General features: G+C 39.9%; 2 long non-coding RNA genes across 2 annotated transcripts; both read left to right on the top strand.

Moving 5' to 3' along the window:
- The first annotated feature begins 2,440 nt into the window (after positions 1-2,440).
- LOC311599109 lies at positions 2,441-11,671 on the top strand. The gene is made up of 3 exons (XR_014779763.1): positions 2,441-2,573; positions 5,420-5,598; positions 11,029-11,671. It is a non-coding gene; the product is annotated as an uncharacterized lncRNA (long non-coding RNA).
- Positions 11,672-17,304: 5,633 nt separating this feature from the next.
- Positions 17,305-22,478, top strand: LOC311599110. The gene is made up of 3 exons (XR_014779764.1): positions 17,305-17,406; positions 18,245-18,411; positions 22,367-22,478. It is a non-coding gene; the product is annotated as an uncharacterized lncRNA (long non-coding RNA).
- The last annotated feature ends 253 nt before the right edge of the window (positions 22,479-22,731 follow it).

The following is a 22,731-nucleotide window of genomic DNA, read 5'->3' as shown; positions in this document are numbered from 1 at the left end:
TGGCCTCGAACTCACAGAGATCTACCTGCTTCTGCCTTTCCAAGTTAAAAGCGTGCGCCACTACCCCTGTCTTTGGTACTGTCATTTTATAATGATGGGAGACATGAAAGGAAAGAGGGAGAAATGTAGGTGAAAGACAGGAGAAGCAGAGATGCTTTCGTATGTGTGTGTGTGTGTGTGTGTGTGTGTGTGTGTGTGTGTGTGTGTGCACGCTTGTCTCACATGCTTATTAGATTCTTACAAACTGCTGCCTTTCCATGCCTGGATTCTGATTTTGGTAAAGGACCCCATTTGTATATACTGACAAAGATAAAAGAGATACATGGAGAGAAATGTCTGAGCTTATTACCCTAAACTTTACAGGGGTTGTTTCCTTGGAGAAAAGCAATCTTCCTGATGCTTTTACCTGGATTCAACTTTCCTGATGTGAGGTAGAATGAGGCTTCTCTGTTTCCAAGCAAAAATGTGCAAGCTGCCTGAGGTTGCACTATCTTTTAGCTGTATATACAACATAATTATTGGAACTTGAAATATTTTGAGTACTTTTTTTGAGATCTCGGAAACCATGCTGTAGTAGGATGAGTACTGTAATTTATGTCCAGGGTGAAGTGGACCCTGGTAGGCCAGGATAACAGGATGTGTGAGGTGGACCCTGGTAGGCCAGGATAACAGGATGTGTGAGGTGGACCCTGGTAGGCCAGGATGACACATGTAAGCAGCTGGAGGCGGGGGCATTGGGAGGAGGTCATTCAAGGCTTGTTAAAATTTTTTTTCTGACATATCTGTCATGAGAACTGGGAGACAACAAAGACAAAAGCTGAGGACACTTAGATATTATTCTCAACTATAATCATATTTGGAATAGATTTACCTACAGGAATCCTGTTTTGGCCAAATCTGGGCATTTCACCTGAACTATATGTTTCATGTTTTTTTAAGTTACATCCTTATAACTTTCATTTTTAAAAAGAAAGATGAATGGATTTTAATTTTATCCCAAAAACCAGAATTTTTTTTTAACTTGGAATGTTTACAAATTGAGTAGTACTACAACCCAGTAGCTTACAAATTCTTTTCTACTTAGATGACCCTATGTACCAGATAATACACAGTTGAAGGCTTCCGCCATAACCTCTTGTGCCCATGCCCATCTGTAAGAAAAACATCAGTCAACACGAAGTGAAGTAAAGGCTGCCAGAACTCTACATTTTGCCTTAATGGATCCTTCTGGGAATGATAAGTCAAGTTTTCTTTTGAGATAATGTTTTATTTAGTGGCAGAACTAATGTAAACTGAATCCATTACGTATTCATGAAACTTGACTGATGCTGAAAGTCTTAATGGGGAAATCTTGGAGCTCAGAATTAAAATCATAACTGGGAGATAATATTCTGTCACAATTGTTTAGCTCATAGATTCTGCTCTGACCTGAGCATGTTGTTTCTCCTCTCTTGCTCAAGCTTCTTTAGTCTGTGAAAGTCTCTTAATTTGCTGAAAACTATGCTAAATCAGATCGATGTTCAGAACCTACTGATATGGACAAAGGGTTATTGAGAAATCTTTGTTGTGGGATCCCCTGGACACTAAAGACTAAAATTTCTTTGGGAAATGGATTTTTTTTTCTTAGCTAACAAGTCTAAAATACAGTAGAAAATGTAAACATGAAAAATTTCCATTTCATTGAACTGAAGTTGACACTTCTAGACTGGCAAGAAAGAGTGAGCTATAAAGTAGAACCTAAGAGAAATAGGAAATTTATAAAGAGGCATAAAATGAAGATGAAACCAACAATATGATCAAGGGTCAAGGAAGTAGGTGGCACAGTCCCTGTGGGGTCAGAGTGGCTTGAGGCCAACCAGATCTACTGCTCCCTGATGCCCCAGGCTATAGGAACAGTGAAAACCTACTAAGTTAGCAAGCTATTTCTTTACCAGAAGCAATCTGGAAAAGAGAGGGTAGGAGAGAGACAGTCCCAGTGGATATTGGGTATTAGGGAGCTATTTCAGTCTTTTTGCTTCTCAGATCCAGCCTCCATGTGGAGAGATGGCAAAATTTATTACAAAAAGACACCATCAAAGTTCAGTTTTATGATGAACTTCACTGGTATATGCTGGCTTTGTTAAACAGCATATGATCCCAAAAACACAAGAAAAAAGGCGCGTGGCCAAAAGCTCAGAGCCTCAGAAACCTTACCTCATCAAGAGAGCAATAACCTCTCCCTTGTGAATCCATCTTAGCATTTTTTTGTGTATAAATCCATCTGAGGACAAAGAATGAATGTGATTCTTCTTAGTGAGTCAAGCCAACATCCTGCCAGCCCTTTTATGCGCTCCTCAGTTAGGCTTCCCATGCCTTACAGGAATATGGAATGTCTAGAGGGATGATGTAATAAACCCATTCCAAGGTGTTTGTAAACCTCAGTAGGTAAATGGTGGCCTTTCTTTTGGGCATCATCAGGATGAAGCATGTGCTCCCTTCAGTTTATCTGCTGCAAGGCCATGCTGAGATAGTGGTCCTTTCGGAATTAGGATTCCTCAGCTTCACTAAGCCACACAGGAGTCCCAGCAGGCCAGGTACCCTATGTATTGCTATAACCTGGGGATGCGTAACTTAAGAGGTTTTGTTTGGCTCATGAATCTGATGGAAGGGGTTTCAAGCAGTATGCTAGTGGCATCCTGGTGAGGGTGCCTTGGCTTGTCACAGTGTAATTGAAAAGTGGGAAGGGAATTGTCCAGATGTTAACACATACACAGGCACATGTGTGAGCAGGGGAGCAAGAGACTGGGGAGGGAGCATCCTCACCCTATACAACTAACTCTCCTGGGAATGAGTCCTCTTCTACCAGACCTATGAGACTCCACTAATCACAGGAGAGGAGACCCCAGAACCTAGCTACCTCCTCCCAGTCCCTACTTTTCCAATTTTGAGACTTGTTTTGCTCCTGGCACTCTTGTTATCATTCCTTTCAACCTTCCCTATTCTCTCGACACCTGGGCTCAGGCACCCCCAGGAACACCGAACCCAGTTAGTCCTTGCTGACATGAGTCTCCTACTCCCAGCTGCCACCTGGGCTGGAGAGTTAACTCAGAACAAGCAAGCGATTAACAGTGTGCATGGGTTAAGCTATCAATCATATGCATTTGAAGATTCTTTTCTACAATCAGAATACAAAATGCCTCATAATGTAGGATATTTTGTATCCTGTCATCATGAAATCTAGATGAAAGGAATAGTCAACATTTAAAGAATTCTTCAGTGCTTCTCAAACAAATGAAAGATCTATTATCTATCAATTATCTATCTATCTATCTATCTATCTATCTATCTATCCATCCATCCAAGACGGATTTTTCTAAAGAACAAAGATCTTATAAACAGAGAGAAATGTTTTGCTGTCTGGTCTATTACTAAGTTTTGCAATCCAGCAAGCAGCAGTAATGGGCCTTGAATGTGCATCTTTGGAGGCCTTCAACTCACTTACTTTCCAATTGCTGGATTCTGCTACCCAGGAAAATTCCTTGGGTATATACTTTTCATCTCCTGGTGAGATATTCTCAGCCTACATGAAATGCTGTCCTGACTGTGTACTCAGTCTAAACCACAACTTTTAATCTTTATCCCTCAAATTTTAAAATCTTGAACATGTCATTCATTCAACAAATATTTATTGAGCAATTTGTAAATACAAGACATTGTTCAAGGGTAAGAAAACCAAAGCAAGAAAGCAACCAATCAGCCAGCCAACCAACCAACCAACCAACCAGCCAGCCAGTCAGCCAGCCAGCCAACCAACCAACCAACCAGCCAACCAACCAACCAACTAACCAGCCAGCCAGCCAGCCAGCCAACAAACCAACCAACCAACTAACCAGCCAGCCAACCAACCAACCAACCAACCAACCAGCCAGCCAGCCAGCCAGCCAGCCAGCCAGCTAACCAATCAGCCAGCCAGCCAAACAAACAAACAAACAACCAGCCAGCCAAACAACCAAAGAACACCTGTAAATGTTCATTCAGAAGGTTAAGAAACACCAATCTCGATACATCGAGAGCCAGCACGCTTTCTGGCTGCTCATGCACCGAATTAGTTATTAAACAGGTTTAATCAATCCTATCTTGGGAATATCACTTTTTCTACAGTTTTGTGCTTCTTCTTGAAGTGATCTCCTGAACTCTCCCTGTATCCCAGCCTGAGCAATCCCTTACTTGATGGAGAAGTGGCAGATGCCTTGGCAGTGAACTCTTGCCTCCTTCAGATGAGTGAGATGTGCCTTTATGACTTTTGTTTCTTCTGGGGAAAATGTTTTTCTTCTCCTCACACTGCAAGGAACCCTGATTATTCTGCAAGATCATGATGTTCTACTTTCACTGCTACTTAAAAAAAAAACTTTATACTGTCAAAACAAAAACAAAAAAAGAAATAGGCATACCTGCGATTTCAAATGACAACCACTTAATTTCATTGTGAGCCACACATCCTACATAATCAAAAACAGTAATTTTACCTTTGTTATGGAATGTGCACTGTGCGTACATAAACAGACACTTACAAGCATTTTGAGATACTGCATGTTAAAATTCACACACACACACACACACACACACACACACATATATATGAACATGTTTCTCAAAATAAAAAATGAAGTGATTCCATTAAGGATGTTAAATTCATAGCTTTTGAGGTGAAGAGCTTAAGTATACATCTAATTTTGCAAACCAAGAAATCAGGGTGAATTATTACAGTATGAAATGGCAAATACTAAATTAATCTATTACTTCCTTATAAAAGCCAAGCAAAGTATGCAATACAAATGTAATTTGTTGCTTTAAATAACATTTTATAACAATTGGGGCTATATCACAGGTACCAAAGGTGAAGGACAGTATACAGTGCAATCCCAAAGTATGCTATTTTAGCATTAGGGACATTTTGAGAAAAAGACACTGAAAAACAGCAGGGTAAAACAGAGGTGTTCTGATCTCTCTTTCCCAAGGCAGGTTATAAAACTTTTCTCAGACTGGGGGAAACTTCCTTTTTAAACATCCTTTTTAAAAAATATTTTTAATTAAAACACAATTGCTTTACTTTCCCCTTCCTATCCTACCTTCAGATCCTCACATGTGCCCCCTCAACTCTCAAAATTATAGCCTCTTTTTCTTTTAACATTTTTATCACTAGAGATGCCAAATGCAGACCAAGAGGACTCTGCATAAACAGGTCTAGTTAAAATAACTTTTAACTTTGCTTCGGTCTCTATGTATTTTAAAGATGTCTCCATTTCTCCTTTAAACCCAGAGCATATTCACTTAGATTTTGCCATATTTGGGGTTTTTTTTCCCCTTTCCTGTAGGGATACCATGTAAAGATCTGTGTGCTTTTTTCCTTGCCACCTATCTTTGTTATTTTAACTTACAGGTCTATCTAGTGGCCCAAAGAAGGCAAACTACAAACCAAGATACAAAAGGACAAAAGGAAAAGGAGCATCATGGTACTTCCAGTCAGCTTAAGGAAGGGAAAATGAGCAATGCAAACTCCGTTCTGCCTCAGTGAGAACACACTCATTTCTTCTTCCACAAGCAGCCTCTACCCTGAAGGTTGTGATATTTCCATTGCCTCATTTTATATTTTTCACGATATTCAAGTGTCCTAAACAGTATACTGTTCAATTTGTCTTAAATTAATTAAGATTTATTTATTTATGTATATGAGTGCTCTATTTGCATGTATGCTTGCATGAGAGAAGAAGTCATCAGATTCCATAGTAGATGGTCACAAACCACTAAGTGATTGCTGGGAATTTAACTCGGGACTTCTGGAAAAGCAGCCAGTGATCCTAACTGCTGAGTCATCTCTCCAGCCCCTAAAATTAAATTTTTCATTAGGCTAACAAAATAGTAGGTGTCATTTTGGAAATTTCATTCATATATGTAATTTTACTTTGTTCTTCTTTTTCCCCATTCCTCTAATCTGCATGTATGTTGGTATGTGGGTGTGTATGCAAAAAGAGTGCACATATAAGTGTACATATGTAGGGTATAGATCATTGCCTAGTGTCCTCTATTATTCTTTGCCTTATGCTTTGAGACAGATGTGTCACTGAATCTGGAACTCATCACTTTGACTAGGCTGGCTTGTCATCTCTACTTCCCTAATGTAAGGCTAGAGGCTCATGGCACAGACCTGTTTTTTTTGTTTGTTTGTTTGTTTGTTTGTTTTTTGTTTTTTTCCTGTTGGTGCCTGGGATTTGAACTCTCATCCCCATGATTGCATAGCAGGCATTTTAACACCTGAGTCACCTCCCCAACCTCAGGCCAGATCTCACCTCTTGCTGGTCCTCTTCCTTCTCTCAAATAGCTCCCATTTCTGCTTTTATATCTCTCATTACACTCTCTTTCCCCCTTCCTTATCTCTTAGGATCCTTTATGCCACATTCACAGCTCCCTTTCTACTTTCAACACACACACACACACATACACACACACACACACACACACACACACACTTCAGAAGTTAATACCCTACCCAATACACATTAGCTCTCGATGTTAGTGCATATGGTAGTCATTAATTTTTTAGTTTGATTTTGTACAATATTGAATTATATAATTATACTACAGTTTATTCTTCTAATTGATGAAAGGGCTGTTGTTCCTGTTTGTTGCTGTTATAAAGAGGGCTGCAGTGAACATTCTCATACAGAGTGATTGCTATACGTAGACAATGCTCTGGGGTCTAGTCTTTGACTAGAGTGGACTAAACCTGTTTACTGCTCCCCAAGACAGTTGCATGAGCTCATATCACCTGCTTGTTTGGGACATTCCATCTGTCTGTGCTGCTCATCACTTAGTTTCCTCAGACTTGAGTTTTTTCCCATTATATAGTTATAATATGGTACATCTTTACACATACTTATAAGATGAAGAATCATTAGACATATATGGCTATGTATATAATCCAAGAGATAACACAAAGCCTTATTATGTGTATTTTCCTATTGACACATGTGATTTTTATATATCACAAAAACTGGACCTTTGTGTGCTTTATGTTATGTGAACCATGATTTCATTTTCTCAGTTTAATATCTATGGGATTTTAGAAAAGGATGATTAGTTATAAAGTGCATGTCTTATATTTCCATTATATTTTGCATTATCTTTGCTGGCTTGTGGAACCCCTAGGAGATAGTGACCATTTGCTTAAAATTTCTAAAATTTGTTATATTTGCCTTCAAATTTAACGATACATTAGAAACTTGACTTTTGTGTGAGGTATGGACTAAGGATCAGTTTTCAGCTTTTCCCTCATGAGTAAGCAATTCTACCAGAGCCACTGTGAAAGGACCTTTCCGTTCACACCAAATTTGAGCTTAGTTTTATCTTATGTCAAGTTCTAGTGTGTGCAAATTATCTCTTTTTATTTCACTTCCTGTCTTCTTGCTCTGTTAATTGATATTTGCTCATATTGCACAGTTTCAGTCATTACATATTTTTCTATTAAGCCTCTCTTCTTTTGTCATCATTTTCAATACTGAATTTACTCTTTACTTCTTAATCTAAGTTATCTTTTTTCTTAATTTAATTTTTGAGGTTATAATATAATTAAATTTCCTCCTTTCCTTTCCTCCCTCCAAACCTTCTCATATACCCCCTCCTGTCTCTCCTTCAAATTTATGGCTTCTTTTTTCACTAACCCTTATTGTATGCATATGTAAGTTTCCAAATCTAGGCTTGTATTTAAGAATAGTCTGTTTTAGTCTTTAATTGCAATATATATGAACATTTGAGGACACACATCTTACTAATATTACCTCTTATGACGCCTGGGCTGGTGTATGCATCCATTTAGTCAGATATAATTTAATGTCTTTGGATAAATTTTTTTACTCTCTCCATAGAAGATTTATGTCTTCTGATGTAAGCATCTTTAGTTACTACCTTTTTTTCCTTTGTTTTTGTAAATAGTACAATTTAAGAAATAACACTGTTGGTTATGCAGTAATGGAACTGCTCTTTTGCAGGATATCTTTATGGCCTGTCCTCATGGCTTACAGTCACTTCTGATATTTGTGTGTCTCTGTGTTGTGATCTACACAGATGTTCATTTCATTTACACACAACAGTGCTTTCTTTCCCTTTCCTAGTCTGCCATTTTCTCTCTGTCTTGTTATTCTAGGAGCTACAGGACAGCGCATATTAATGTGACAGCAGTGAGTGCTTGCAGTGTTCCTATGTTAAAGAGACGGCAGCATTTTGCTTTGGAATACGCATTGTCTTTTTATGTATAACAATGAATTTATTTTAATTAGCCTATACTCCCCATCTTCTCCTGATGTTGTTTTTGTTTGTTTGTTTGTTTGTTTGTCTTTTGGTATTATGTTGTACTTGTAGAATCAGGTGGGTACTGTTTTCTTTCTAAATACCCCATTAAGAAGTTTCTATAAAACTGGGACATCGTTTTCTAGAATTGGTGGAATTGTCCTACAAATTCATCCAAGCCTTATGTTTGATTTGTGAGAGAAAAAAAAATTGACAACCTCTTTAGTTTCCTCCGTGGCTGTAGGTAATTTAGATTTTGTATTTCTTTCTGAGTCTGCTGCCTTATTGATTTGATCTTTTCATATGTCAACTTAGTGACACTTTTTTAAAATAATACTCTTTGCTCACTGAGAGACAGAGCTCAGGATAAGGGTCTAAACAATGCTCAGGATTTGGTGGGTATTCAGAACGGCTGGCTTATAAAATAATGCCCACTCAAGCCTTCTGGGTGAACAGGCATTATCTCCTTCCCTTGAAGAAACCCAACCCTTGTGTTCAATGATTCTGGCTCCTCAGTTGTTTTCTCTAAGCTGTTCCCACAAACAGAAGGGTTTGTAAAACAGGTAATCTCTCTAGAAAGGGAGTAAATTGAAAATTGTATATAAGGATGGTGTGCTTTCTAAAGATTCTGTTGCCAGTAACAAGCAAACAAACAAACAAGAACTTTGCATCATAGCAATACATAAAACTCTTTGACCACATCTTAGAAATTAGTCAGGCTCCACCCACTATAGACTTCAGAGTATTAAATTAGAAATTCATTCGATGGTGCACACCTTTAACCCCAGCACTCGGGAGACATAGGCAGTTGAATCTCTGTGAGTTTGAGGCCATCTTGGTCTACAGACTGATAACAGGACAGCCAGGACAACACACAGAGAAACCTTGTCTCAAAAATCTAAAAAAAAAAAAAAAAAGATTTTTACTTTTAAGATTGCATATTGTATCTAAAGCCCTATATATAAAAAGAAGTCACTAAAACATCCAAGCATATCACCAGCATACTGGAAGGCTTTCTCTTGAAGTGGATTGTTCTTGAAAAGACCTGTTTACATGGGGCTTTCTAGGAAATGTTTCATGAACTTTAAATTTTTTAAAAATATTTTTACTTTACACACACACACACACACACACACACACACACACACACACACACACACACCCCAAACCACATACAGCAAGAACCACGAAACAATCAGGAATTATATAAATGTTATATTCATAGTGGTTTTGGCTATTTGTATTTGACAGCCTTGAAGAAAACAACTTTCCTATCTTGGTGCATCTAAAATTCTGAATCCTATCTATCATATCTCATCGTTATCATCTTAAAACATCTATCTAGACTTTAAAACATCTTAACTTCTAAATAACTAAGCTTCATTGTAAAACTAAACTATCTGGTCTTCAACCTCATCAGAGTCTTGGAAAGGAATACAATTAATTACCTGAGTAAACAGAAACCTCAGGTCAGCAGCTTCCAAAGTGGAAACACATACAAGAGACAGTTTTCTGCCTCAACAGTCACCCAAAACTCTCTCTAACATTGGAGTGTGATCTCCAGTCTTCTGGCCCAGTATATCTGACAGGAATATTTGTGAGGCAGGAACTATTGAGGACTTGCTTACTCTGTCTTGGCAGAGTTTGGCCATTGACTCTGCCTGCATCTAAGCTTGCCCATTTTTAGGCAGAATTCTCTCTGTGGTGAAAATGAGAACATTTTGCCCAGTGGCTTGTTTGCCACATTTGAAGCCATCTCCATAAGGAGGTTCTTTGATGCTTATCATCTTCTTTGAGGTAGACTGGGTGTTGCCAAGGTTAATTTGTCTTACTGTTAATGAATCTTTAAAATAATGAAAACATCTTGAAATGTCATATTCTGTAGGTCTCTGAGGTTGTTGAAGACCTTATCTAACTTTATTTTATCAATAGAATCATCTCTATCTGTTAAACCTAGGATGTATATTCTTATAAAATAAATAGACTAGTAATTAACATAACCATGGTTTCATCAACTAAAAATTAACTTGTATAACTTACTTATCCTAAGCAGCTTGCAAGAATGCAATAACACTTTCAAAGTATTAGAAGCAAACTTTGTATTATAATTGAATAATTGAGTTGTATGGGTACAATACCTCACATTATATATATATATATATAGTGTAATGAATAATCTTAAATTTAAATTCTATACAAATGTATCAAAATTAAACTTATTTTGCATAAATATATACAATTCTATAGCAATGACTTAAAAATAAGCTTGTGAGTAACAATTAAGGCCTTAAGTTGAGGAGTAGATTCAATAATCTACTTTTTGTCCTATCATCCCTATACATTTCTATATTCTCCTTCTTTCTTTTAATTCCCTATCACCAAACCTAAGAAGAAAGATAAAGGAAAAGTGGGCATCCCTGAGTCCAACCTTGTTTTCTCTCTGGATGAGACCAATAGTAACTTATTACCAACACCCAATGAAAATAAACATCTATAGCCCAAGAAAGCAACCAAAAATCTTCCCAACCCCCATTAAGGGAAATGGGGCTTCATTCTCTTAAGGTTTCTTCTGGCTTATTTGAGACGAATAATACCTTTGTAGGGGCCCAAACAAAATTAGGAAAAATGGTTATGTAGGTTATGTACATCTCATACATTTATAATTTTAGGACTGTATAATGCTTGTGGGAAATTATATGTTTTCAGAACAAAAGAACTGGACACTGATGCTGAATCAGACCTGACAGGACGCATTCTTTTCAGCATGCTGGCTGCTGACATCCTGCATCCTTCATGTTCCACCCCTGGGTGCTTCCGTTGCTGTTCCTCATCAGAACAGGACAGATCCCAAGACAGCTTTGAAGAAAACTTCCAAGCCCAATTGGTCCAGCATTTCAGACTGTCCCACACAGAGCTTCTATTAGGCCTGGAATTTTTCATCATTGAGAAACTGGACCACAAATGCTATTCCTGGCATGTTTTATGAACTTTAACCAGCAGACATTGAGAGGTGCCTACATGAGAGAGCTGGTCAAAGATGGTAGAAACACTCACATGTTGGTTTTCCAAGGAGATTCCAAGAGTTAAGACATCATGGAGGCTTCCACTTACGTCTTTAAGGAGGGCCTGGGAGACCAGGTGATATGCAGTGGGCTCACATACATTTGTGTATGTATATGTCTTTTCTGGTTTATCTTCTGATAAAGTATTTTAGAAAATCAACATTTAAAGATATTGAAATTTCTGTTAGTAGCACAAGTTGTTGCCACAATATCACTAGTTAAAGAGACTAGAAATTTGTGAGTTTAAAAAAAGCTTTGTTTGTTTTAGGGAACAGAGCATTTAGTATATTAAGATGTTTGCTACTTTGTTGTAATATGATCATGCCAGCAGGTTTTTCTTTCTGCTAGAGATAGTACAATGATATAAAATAGTATAACGACATAAAAACCTGTTGTACTTTTTTAGAAAACCGTATTCTGTCTTCTCTGTTTTCTCTACAGGTGTCTTTGAAGCACTATTTTCTTGTGTGTATAAAGAAAGATTGCCTTGCGTACCCTCATTTATACTGTTTATAAAATATAAAATGGCTGGGCATGGTGGTGCACACTTTTAATGCCAGCACTGGGGACGCAGAGGCAGGCAGATCTTTGTGAGTTCAAAGCCAGCCTGGTCTACAAAAGCAAGTCCAGGATAGCCAGGGCTGCACAGAGAAACCCTGTCTTGAAAAACCAAAACTAAGTAAGTAATTAAGTAAGTAAGTAAGTAAGTAAGTAAGTAAATAAATAAATAAATAAATAAATAAATAAAATGAACTCATAGGCAGCATGGTCCAAGTAAGACCTATCTGTCCTAGAGACTTGCAGGTTTCTTCTCCTACTTCCTGCTATCCAGGGAAAACATACTTGTGGATTTTGATATTTGTAATAAAAAGCCCAAGCTATGTTTCTTAATTAGAGTTTCTATTGCTGTGATAAAATAGTACAACCAGAAGCAATTCAGGAGGAAAGTCTACTTTTACGACTGTCACTGAGGGACATTGGGGTGGGAACTCGTGCAGGGTAGAAATCTGGAGGCAGGAAGTAAGGTAGAAGCTATTAGGGGTGCTTCTTACTGGCTTGCTCCTCCTTTCATATACACCCCAGGACCACCCACCCAGGGGTGGCACCACCCACAACAAACTGGACCTTCCCAGGTCAATCAATAACTAAGAAAATATTCAGAGGCTTGCCTACGGAAGGAAAAATAGGGAGGAATTTCTCAATTAAGGTTCTCTCTTCTTAGATATGTCCAGGCTTGTGACACTTTGACAAAAGCCAATCAGTACCCTTTGCTACATTCCCCTCTGTGTGCATGTTTATATGAGTCTGTGCTCAGAAATATATCTTCCTGACTTTAAAAAAAAAAGTACCTTTCCTGGAATAATGCCTTCCCAGATACTGCTGTCTTGAGTTGTTTTTTATTGGATCTTACCAGGTCATTATGTAGGTCTAGAATTTTAGGAAGCTCAGGAATCTCCCCCCCCCCCATCATCTATCTATCTGTCTGTCTGTCTGTCTGTCTATCTATCTATCTATCTCTACCATTTGTCTTCCCAAGAAGAATCTTCTTTCAACTAGGAATAATGGCATTTTATCCCTGAGAATAAGGGAGTTGCCATGGTTACGTCACTAAAAGGTTGTGCAGAAAGGTTATTAGATCACGTGCTTCAATGTGTGCATGTTGGAGACAATGGGCAGACGCTTTGCTTGTCACTTTTCCCCCTTAGGCAGTCTTAGTCACAGCTCTCTCCACCAATGTACCAGTCCTGTGGATTTTGTTTAGAAAAACTACAGGTGTGTATAAACTCACTTATATTTTAAAAATTGGGATAATATAAGTAACTTTTCCTGACAAGTTGAACTGGAAGGCATGTGACATGATGGAGTTTTCTTTAATTGTATGGTTTTAGTTTCCATACAGTTGCAACTGAGCAGCTTTCTCTCTGTCACTTCATACAGCGTTTCTGTTGACACTGGCCACTGATTCCTTTCCCTGAAGTGGTAGGAGTTTGAATTCGGGGGTGGGAGTTCCTCACTACTCTTCAGCTGTAGCTCATACTACATTAGGCAGGAATGCAAGGGGAGTGGAGGGGCAGCTCAACTGGGTAGTGCCTGGCAGGTCCAATGCTCTAAGACTGATCACCAAGCACGCAGAAGCCAAGCAGTTGGAACATGTAGCAATCTCAGTGGTTGGGAGGTGGAGAGAGGAGGGTCAGAAGTGCAAGGACATCCTTATCTACCCAGTGAGTCTGAGGTCAAGTTTGGCTCTATGAGTCCCTGTCTCAAAAGAACACAGTTCCGTAATGGGTGCAACACTGTCCTCAATTCGCTTATCTTCACTATGAGATCTCTGGGTGTAACATCATCCTGAATTCAAAATCAAAAAGGGAAGATATGTCTGCTTCAAATGGTCCAGTTCGCCCTGAGACTCACGGAGAAGCAGAGGAACAGATTGATCAGCTTAATTCTTTCACTGCTTTAAAAAATAAACCAAATTCCTCCGAGATTCTTCAACACAAGTGAGTGCAAGACCTCTGCCACTTGGTTTTAAATAATGCAAATTTATTTAACATTTTAGTCTCAGAGAAAACAAGAACAAATATTAAAGAGGGCCTTTTTCTGCAAATTCTATGGCAAGGCAATACTTGACAGGGAAGAAAAGTTTATGTTTAACTGGCCTCACCTTCCAGGAAGAACAAAAGAACTTGTGTGACCATGTTAGAGTGTGAATGAATGCCACACTACATCATAAAGAAGGAAAACAGCCAGGATACTGAGCACTCTGTTCCTCTGTGGAAACAAATGGAAAAAAACCCCATGACAATCACACTTTACTTAATGGTATATTTCTATTTCTTCCAGAGGAAATCTGAGGCTACTGGGTAGCACAGTATCAATATAGAATCTAAAAAAAAAAAAAAAAAAAAAAAGATAAAAACCTGGAAAAGAATCAGTAGAGATAAAGATTCATGGAGAAATATTGGTCTTTGATGATACTCACTGTCAGTGAAATATATGCATCAGAGCTGTAAGTAACATACATGGCAGAGAGATTATGCATTCAGTGGATGATGAGAGAGAGCTACCGTGCTTTACATAACCCGTCCTGAAAATTTGGCCCAGACAGTGAGTTATTGGTTTATTTTTAAAGTGTAGTGTTTGGCCTTCCCTATAGCAGGATGGTCCGTCACTGACTCTTGCCTGAACCTCACAATGAAATCCATAACCGAGTGTCAGAATATCTTCTCTGATCTAAGACGGTTGCACACTGCCTTCCCCGTGTCTCTTCTTTTACAGAAGAGGTTGGCGTGCATGAGTGCATGCATGCGTGTGTGCTTCCGTGTGTGTGTGTGTGTGTGTGTGTGTGTGTGTGTGTGTGTGTGTGTGTGTGTCGGGGGCGGGGCGCATAGCCAAAGGCCATGATACCAGATCATGTTTTCCCTCAACGGAATAACGTATCTGTTACTTTTCTTTTTGATGTGGTAAAATGCCTGACAGAAGCAACTTAAAATAATGGGGACTTACTTTGGCTCAAGGTTTAAGAACCCATCATGGCAGGACGGCACTGAGATGGGTGTGTGAGGTAGCTGGTCATCTTGTGCCTAATATCAGTCTGGTCTCAGTGGGAGAGAATGTACCTAGTCCTACAGCCATTTAATATGTCAGGGTGTGTTGGAACTGATGGGGGACCTCCCCCTTCTCTGAGGATAAAAAAAGAGGGGAGGATGGGGGGAGGATGTGTGAGGGGGGATACTGAGAGGAGAAGAGGCGGGGCCTGTGATCAGGATGTAAAATGAATAAACAATGATTAATGAGGAAAACAAGTTAAAAAAAAAAACGAAACAAGAAAACAGAGAGAGGTGGAAGCTAGTGTTTTGTTTGTTTTTCCCTTGGAAACTCAGTCCACAGAATGGTGTCAAACGTATTCGAGGCAGGTCTTCCTACATCCACTAAATCTTTCTGGAGACCCCTGTCACATATATGCACAGATGTGTGTCTCCTAGGTGACTCCAAATCCAGTCAAAGTGACAGTGAAGATTAATTATCAGTGATGCTCATTTAGTCATAGCCCAGAAATTTTGTAATTCCTGAATTTTTCGCAGGCTGATCCAGACCAGTCCTGACTTTGTCTTTCCTGCTGACCAGCCCCTTCTTCACAATGACCTCAAAAGTACCCCCATTTCCAGAACGTACCTTCCTTGCAGCACTCCTCTATTTCTTCCACCACAGAGACCTACACATTTCCCTTCTACTTAAGCTCACTTGGGACAGCGTTTAGCTTCCTGAGGCTCCCTGGATTCTTACCATCTGGTAAGTCTCTTAACTGCCAAACCACCCAATGAATACTGGATAAATACTCAAGGGATTTCACTTCGCAAAACACACATTTAAAATAAAGTAATGTAGATCTTACTGAAAACACAATAGAAACATGTACTTTTCCACAAATGTCTATGTTAACCACTTTTACTGCAGGAATAATTATCCTCTAATGGTTCATGCTACTGTACAGTTTTTCAAGGCAAACTCACGAAGGATTTGAAATACTTGAGAGACCTTGAACTGTGATAGAAGCAATCTATGCTGCACTGAAGACTCAGTCAAAGAACAAAGTTTTGTGCATGTATAAAATATGGTCTTCTTCTCTGTTTAGAAGAAAAATCAGTGTCTATAGCTATATTATATTTTGGGTATAAAGTGGGATTCCATGTATCAGTTTTACAATTATAGTAATTTAAGGGTTCTGAGTTTTGGTGCAAATCTTTACCAAGTTTCCTGGTTTAGAACAATGTAAGCATCCCTCAGAGGTTATGTTTAAGTACAATGAAGCTCAGTGTCCACAGAGGTCACATAAAGTAAAGGACTTCTTTTTAATTTCAGAAGTCTGGGTCACATCTTAAATTTAGTTATAATCACTAAAGTAGGGTATAGGCACAGGATGCAGCCCTAGGGCTTAAGTACGAGTTCAATTTTAGAATCGCCTAGGAGACCTTTGGAAGCCATTGTGATGAGCCCTACATTCCTTGAATTAAATCAAGACTTTCAAGGTGGAATCAGAGCATCCAATTCTTTTCTCTCCTAAGCACCACATCCCGGGTGACTCTAATGTGTGCCCATGTCACTGAAACTACTCTCAGATTATGGTTACATAAGACAAAAGGCAGAATAATATAGCAACGAGGTAAGTTGAGCTCTGCAGGCAAATGGAGCTAGTCTTCAAATCCTGGAAGCTATTTTAGCAAGCCAGTCCCTCAAGTGTCTATGAGCAGAAGGCATGGGAGGAAAACCTCTCACAGTGGTGTTTGTCACGTTCTAGCCAAACTGTGTGACTCCAAATAGCAGGTGGTTCTAAAGTGTGCCCAAGAGTGTGATGTGAGTTTCCTTTCCGTCCAGGTTCATAACCTACTTTTCCCTGTGACCTGAGGAGCCCTCCTAAGGCACGACCATGCCCCCCAAGTCTCCTTCCATCTTATCCCAGATCTTCATGGGTCCTCCATTCCTGGAGTATCCTTTTGTGAGCTTCCCTATTCTAATGGCTGATATTTTGGCACTGGCTCACAGCACCTCTATAGTTCAGTTGGGAAATGAGCCAGCCTCCTTGACACAAAGTCATTTCTGCAGATCTTTTGACTCTGTTGCATTTGCAGGATGTTTTATGTGTCCATATAATTAGCCGAGAAACCAATGTACTTATGAAATAGTGGTAAAATGTAACAATTGCAAAGCAAAACTTTATGAGATCAAATAAGGACATCTCTATATGTATGTGAGTCCTAAATTTGCTGAGATAATTCAAATATAATAAATACAAGTTATTAAAAGAAGTCAAGAAGAACCCAGATGATGATGATGATAATGATGATGATAATAGTGTTATTGTTATTATTTTTATATCTAAACAGAGTTTCTGACTGTTGGAGAATATGGAGTCTGCCAGCCAAGCATGGGAGAGCAGGAATGTGAACTCTGATCTCAAAGTAACTGGGACATGTTCTTGGGAGCCCAAGCATCCTCATCATGTCCTGGCGGAGTTGTTCTGGATGTAAGATGTGACACACAGTAGGAACCTCAGATGCCACTTCCTGTCACCCTCCAGCTTCTGCCGTCGCTGAACATCCTTAGTCTGACAGGGAAACATCACTCTTCAATTTTTTTCCTGCTGATTTCAGTATTTAATTCAAGCAGGAATGAGGAGAAAGAGTGAGAGAAAGAGAACTCAGCAACCTAAAAGAGTCATCAAAAGAAGTAATAATGATGACTCATATTAGAACTTTTTTTCTGGACATGTTTTATTATTTTGTTCCTTTGTATCTATAGGGAAATGAACTAAAGGCTAATTTGAACTGTGATGCTCTAGAGCAAAAGAAGATTCTGGAGTGCCCTGAAGGGTTACCTATGGATAACTCATCCCAGAGATCTCTGAGTCGCACGGGTCACTGGAATCACCTTCCAACATTACTGAGCTTTGGCCAATCTATTTTCTTGTGAACAAAATGTTTATGTTAGAAAGCGCCATCTTTTTATGGTTTTCTTCAGGAGTGAAAATGTAATTTTTAAAAAGCATTTCAAAATTAGATCCCAGACTATGGATATATGATCCCCCTAGAGACAAAAGGAGTCTTTTTTATGTGGACTAAAGCTGGATTTCTGACCAGAATGTGGTCTTCAAACAACAGAGTCAGCAGCGCTTGGGAATTGTTGAGGAATGTGTAGTCTCATGACTCACTGTCACAGGCCCACAGAACAGAGCATCTAGGGCCCACCAAGACCCTGTGTGTGTGTGTGTGTGTGTGTGTGTGTGTGTGTGTGTGTGTGTGTGTAGAAGCCAGATGTTGATGACAAGTGTCTATAGTAATAGTCCTCTTTGTTTCCTGGGGCAGGATCTCTCCTTGAAACTGCAGCTCACTATTCAGCTAGTCTGGCTAGCTAGCTTGTGCTGGGGGATCTATCTCTACGTTCTAAGTGCTGGAATTACAGGTGGCCACCATGCCTGTCCGGTTTTTACATGAGTTTTGGGCATTGGAACTCTCGTCCTCCTGCTTGCACAGTAAGTACCTTATTTACTGAGCCATCCCCCTTGTCCCCTATATGTGATTTAGAAAGCTGTATAGATCCTCTGACATCACTCAAGTTGTGTCATTGCTCACATGTAATGGCACTGAAATACACATGTTCTTGAGACCTACCTCAGGATCATGTAAAAACAAAACCAAGAATTAGACCAATGGACACTGCCATACCATCTTTCTAGAGTTTGGTGTAGTGAGTTTGAGACAAAGGAACTCATCTTTAAAAAGATGCTTGCAGGGTGCTGGAGAGATGGCTCAGCAGTTAAGGGCATGAGCTGCTCCTGCAGAGGACTCCCAGGGCTCACATGGTAGCTCGCAACCATCTGTAACCTCAATTCCAGATCTAATGCCCATTTTATGAATCCCAGGGCAGTAGGCACCCATGTGGTGCATCCACACACCTACAGGTAAACACACATAACTACAAAATAAAAATAAGTAAATCTGAAGAAATGTTTTCAGGACATATATTGATTGTCTGGATTGGAAATCATTTTTATCTATGATCAGATTTCAGAGGCTAACACTGGGAATGGGAAGGTGAGGAAAAAGAGGGAAAACAAGCAAATAAACCAAACCAAATAGGATCTACCAAATACGTAAGAAACCATTCTCTTACATACTTTACCTTGTTTAATTATTAACCCAGTGCTTCTGCTATTCAAGTAGTAAACACTTTTGATTCAATGCGATAGACAGGAAGACTTGTAAATAAGAAAAAGTGGAGAGACAAGATAAAGGCGCACCTCGGCGTGTACTTCATCTGCACACAGCCAGTCATCTGGGGCCAGAACCGTTCTCAGAATAGATGGCCAGCCATAGCTTTATCATCCTGGTCCTCTCGGCAACGTTAGCAGCATGGCAGGAAGGCTCTGCAGCATGATGTGCTCGGCGTAACATGGTTAAATTACAGAGGTCAACACCTGGGTTCTCAAGGGAGACTGAGTAGCTAGGGGCTGTGCAGTACAGTTTCCCATGCTCGGCTGTGAATAGGACTTCCTGCCTCACCTCTTATATACACACATGCAGCCTCCAACTTGAAAACAAGCTTTTTTGAAAGTCAGTATGAAATCAAGACTTTGGAAATCAATAAAGTGGAAAGAGAATACTGGTTTCAGAACTAAGGAAAGCTGGAATGACCTCACATTTGTTTTGCTGCTTTGAGGTCGAGCTCCTGAGAGAGACCAGAATAGTCACTTCTTAAGAAATACTCTGTTACTGAAGAACACTAAACTCATGGTCATGGGTATAAAGCAGAATCATTAGTAAATTTTAGATGCATGTATTTTTGAGGGGCACTGGATAATTCTGATGCAACTCTGCACTTATTTTGATCATGTTTTCCCAAGTTACCGGTGATTTATCAGGAAAAGTGAGGCAGTACAGAGATTCCGCGCTATCTTCAGATGCAAGGGGCGGTCACAGAAGGGCATAGCCACTAGGAAACATCTTGGGGTTTGTCTGTTATAGATAGCATGGGAACAAGTGGTTCTGACACCTCAGAAATCTCATGTTCAGACAGGAAGAAGGAGGAAGGGGCCTTATAGAGTCAAAGGACTTTCCTTACATGTCATTGGTCAGGACTGCCCCACAGCCAGGGCATCTCAAAAGTCAGACAGGAACTATGCATTATCTGTGGCACAGGCAGCCAAGGGCTGGAGTTGGAGGGAGAAGTTATGTTCTGTCAGCTAGCTCAGGGGCCCTAGCACCCAAAGACACCAGAAATATCATGTACTGAAATGGTTTTCAGAAGAAATCATGATCTTTGAGTATAAAGGAAGGGAAGGTTTTAGTAGTTTCATAGTTGTGGGCTGTAAAATGTGAGGTGGTCATAATTTGCTTTTCCCAAACTCCCAGAGAAAATGACCCATGCTTTCATGGAGTGGTTTAGAAATCAGTGTAGTGGACTCCCAACACATATAAAAATTGTCTTTTAGTTTTCTACTGAAGCTGCACAAATGGCCGCAGGTGAATGGACACCCCCCACATGCACACACACACACACACACACACACACACACACACACGCACACACACACACAATGTTCATGTCCCCACCACTCCAACACACAATGTTTGTGTCTCTACACACACAATGTTCATGTCCCCCTGCCACACACAATGTTCATGTCCCCCCATACACACACAATGTTCATGTCCCCCCATAAACACACACACCATGCTCATTTCCCACACACACACAATGTTCATGTCCCCCTCCCATACACACACACACACACACACACACACACACACACACAAAATGTTCGTGCCCCCCCACACACAATGTTCATGCTACTTTTTCCAAATGTAGCAGAGGGCACTCTTGTCTTTCTCTGACACTCTAAGATATTAAGTATTTTTTAAAAAGAAGACATGACAACAAAATGGAAAAGCCATTTTCTTTTCAAAATAGCTTTAATGACGACCAGTGAGATGATTCAGCGAGTAAAGGTGCTTGTCACCAGTGCTGACAACCTGAGTTCCACCCTGGGTTCTCCCTGGAGGAAAGTGAGAACTGACTCCTAAAACGTGTTCTCCAACCATCGCCTGAGTGCCAGTGCACACACATGCATATGCACACACATGCACATACTCACAATATAAAAATACAAATAATTTTAATATTTATTTTTTTTTACAAAATGTAAACTTTGTGCACATTACATGCTCTCAGGCCTTCGTTGTAAAATTATTTAGCTGAAGCTTTGGAGAGAATAGCTCTCAATTCAAATAGATCACAATAAAAATTCAATTCTCTCTACTTTCTGCCAGGAAGAGATCAGCTAGGCTGGTACTTTCCGCCTTTGTGGTAGCATTGCCTCAAGACTAAGCTTTCTGGGAACTAAGCACTTTATAATCATGATCAGAAATTAAATTATCTTCTAGTTGTGTGAGCCTCAGATGTAAAAATGGTTATACAAAACTTAGGCTTAGCCTTACCTTTAAGAATATGTTCCTCTCTTTACTGAACAGCTCATTATTTCCTCTTGAAATCAAATCAAACTACAGCCGTCTCAGGCACTCCGTGCAAACGCTATGCTTGGGAGATGAAGGGCCAGCACAGCGACTCCTGTAATTCAGTTCCCTGGCTTCATTTATTGATTTTCCAAAAGGAGCAAAGATTCCTGGCTTTTCATTCTTCTGCAGCAGGTCTAGTTTGTTGACGGTTGAGCTAATAAACGTTTAGGTAAGCTGCATTGTCCCAAAATGAAGAAACCTCATCTTTCTGATGTCATCGAACCATTTCTGGGGAAAGGTTTACTTATGGTAGAAGTTTCTCTCTCTGAAAGAGAAAGAGAGCAGCGCGCACCCTCTTACACAGAAACTACTAGTTTCACCGTTTAGGAGTTTCCTTTCTGGACTCCCAGGCCCACCTCTGCTCATCCTCAATGTCTGTCTGCCTCTTCACGGAAATCTTCAAAGGGAAAACAGAACAGCTTAGCTGTCGCTATAGGCAACAGCAAGTGCATCGCTGTTGAGTTTGATGGTTGGGTTGATGGGATTGTGACCCACATAGGGCATGAGTGAAGCCTGCTGTTGGCTGTGCTGAGAGGCGTCCCAGAGGCGATTGAGAAGAGCTTCACTCCGAACGTGCTGAGTGGGGTTAGCACCCCACGGCTCAGAACGAGTAACAGGGACAAGAGGAGGAAGAAGTTGAGCACCATCATTCCCACCTCTCTACTTCCTCGGCCGTGGAAACGTGAGCTAGAAACATCAGGCTTCGGTCTCTTCCTCACGGCGGTGGACTTGTACCCTCTCAAGCCTTGAGCCACAGTGAATCTTGCCTTAAGTTTGTGTCTGTTAGTTATCGGGCTGTAGGAACAAGAAAAGCTGCTAATACAAAGTCTGATCCCTACCCAGAAACTTACAAACAAGACATTTGTACTTATCCCTGTTGCTTTTTCAGTGTCTTTGTTTTCTCTTCTATAGAGCAATGTGCCCTGCGGAGGGCTCCGGGGTCTTAGGGAAGGCATGGACTGCTGGAAAGAAGGTACCCGTGCTTCCAAAGGTCTGTGGGGAGAATAACCATGCTGGGCTATATTGGACTGTGATGTGAGCAAGAAATTTTCCTTTAATGTTCTACAGAACTGGGGCATTGGTAAATTGTAACAGCTGACCTAATGTCCTTTAATACAGCCCAGATGTCAGTGCTCATAATAATTTGACATCAAAAGCAGCGTTTGAGCTAATAGACTGCTAGATTCATGTCAGCCCTACAGTCAAGGAATACAGTACTACCCATAGGAATATCTCCAGATAGTATGCTAAAAATGAAAAAGATCTTTAAGAATATT

Source organism: Acomys minous (genome assembly GCF_964271855.1).
Source record: "Acomys minous genome assembly, chromosome: 6".
Classification (NCBI taxonomy): domain Eukaryota; kingdom Metazoa; phylum Chordata; class Mammalia; order Rodentia; family Muridae; genus Acomys; species Acomys minous.
This window is presented reverse-complemented; position numbering and strand designations above follow the sequence as displayed.